This window comes from Camellia sinensis, chromosome 5, assembly GCF_055761805.1.
Source record: "Camellia sinensis isolate YWXY chromosome 5, ASM5576180v1, whole genome shotgun sequence".
Classification (NCBI taxonomy): domain Eukaryota; kingdom Viridiplantae; phylum Streptophyta; class Magnoliopsida; order Ericales; family Theaceae; genus Camellia; species Camellia sinensis.
The window spans coordinates 186,855,420-186,857,441 of NC_138965.1; the positions used below are offsets into that span (position 1 = coordinate 186,855,420).

At 37.0% G+C, this 2,022-nt stretch overlaps 1 long non-coding RNA gene across 1 annotated transcript; it reads left to right on the top strand.

Annotated features, from left to right (window-relative positions):
* Positions 1-868: 868 nt before the first annotated feature.
* On the top strand, positions 869-1,717 carry LOC145791054 (uncharacterized). Its single transcript, XR_014330706.1, has 2 exons — positions 869-1,127; positions 1,250-1,717. It is a non-coding gene; the product is annotated as an uncharacterized LOC145791054 (long non-coding RNA).
* The last annotated feature ends 305 nt before the right edge of the window (positions 1,718-2,022 follow it).

A 2,022-nucleotide genomic window follows, 5' to 3' on the forward strand; every position in this document is an offset into this window, starting at 1 on the left:
CAAGTTGCAGCTAGAGAGAGAGAGACATACCTTGAGGCGAAGTCGAGGGCACATTGGTGAAAGGGGTAGTTTTGAAGAAGGGGATTTCAGTCTAGGGTTTCATAGAATGGAGATGGAGAAAGGGAGAGAAACAAGTTGCAGCTAAAGAGAGAGAGAGACATACCTTGAGGCGAAGTTGAGGGCACATTATGTTCGCGGGATAGTCTTCGAGGGCGAAGAAGAGCTTCAAAGTCGTGTCTGAAGAAAGCTCCGGAGTTGTGTCTGAAGAAGGCGAAGGGGAGCTTCGGAGTCGTCTCTGAAGAGAGCTCCAGAGTCCTGTTTGAAGAGGGCGAATAGGAGCTTCGGATTGGTCTGAAGAATGGTTTTAGGAAAACAAAGTGAAGAGGGTTTGTGGAACATACAACAATCGGTGAACAAAATTGTAACCGGTTGAGAGGGTATTCAATATTTCCAATCAAATTATTTGATGGTTGAGATTAATTTATAAATATCTGATGGTTTAAAATAAATGTGTACATGATGTGCACTATTTAATAAGGTGCACATCTTAACAGCTCCTACAAAAATATATTCGTCATTAATAATTTTATAATTAGTGACTAATTTTTTCCTCACCAAAAGTCTCAAAATTTTGGTACCCTCCGAAAAAATTTGCGGGAAAATCTTTGGTGACAAAAAAATATAAATAATGATGAAAAATAATTTCGTCACCTAATTTTTTTATTATGTATTTAGATTGGTGACGAAATTTTATTTTTGTCTCTAAAATTTTCGTCATTAAAAGATACGTATCTCGTGATAAAATTTATTTTCGTCATTAATTATCATATCTAAAGACTATTTTTGTTGTAGTGTCCCGTTCTTCTTCATTTCAGATCTGTTGATTCTTTAGGCAAATCTCGAACTCGTCCCTATCGATACAGTCTATATGTGTTCGTTAGAGATGTTCCGATTATAGAAAGAGAAGATCAGAAAGGGACGACAACTTTGATTTCTTTTCTCAATCGATTGAAACGATTCTAGGGTTATTTCTTCTATGGTCGACGCGCTGTCTGTGATTCCTCCCGCCATTCTTCGAAACCTCACCGTCACAGCAACCCCATGTGCCATCGTCGTCTCAATTTCTCGTTGGATTCCGATTGCTCCTCCTCTATCATTTTTCAATCATCCATCACCAGATCTTCACAGTACAGATCTCTGAATCACTTGTTTGTTTTTTGTTAATCTGTTTTTCTTGTTTTCTTTGTAGATCGGTGTCGGAAAACGGCGTTGATCGGAAGGCCCTAAGGTATAATAGATCTATGATCTTTGATGATGATCATCGTCAACTCCAGTCTCCATTTGGGAGTCTCAGCTTCGTCTGAGAGGGTCATCCGATTAGGAGCTGTGAACGAGGGAAATGGATGGCTTAGTTGAGGACAATCTGAAGGTGGAGGAAGATGGGAAAGGAGATGAAGAAGAAGTCTTCTCTGGTCTCTCTCTCTCTCTCTCTCTCTATGCATGTATCACTCACTCATCAAATCTGAGAGTGAGTGACATAGTGCAATGGTGATCTCAAACACATACCCACTGATTTGTGATCTCAAACACACACACACACACACACTAGATCTGCATTATGATTATGATTTTGATTTTGGTTTTGGTTTTGGTTTTCATTTTGATTATGATTATGCTTTTGGTTTTCATATGAAGATTGAACAAATCTATTCAAAAAGGCTTAAATCTGTTCAAAAAGCTCAGGTCTTGTTCCTCCCCATTTTTCATGGGTTTCTGATCCAGATCTGTTGAATTCAACAGATCAATTTCTTTTTTGTTGAACAGATTGAATTTTTTTTTTTGGACGATTGTTGTTGTTGTTTTTGTTGACGTTGGTGATTGTTGTTGGTGATGAACAAATAAAGATAAAAAATTAAACGTATAGAATTTGAGTAGATAATAAATTTGGACAGATAGAATTTTATTTAGGCAAATATTTAAACATAGAAAGGAAATTTGAATTGAAAAGATAAAAAAATTAAA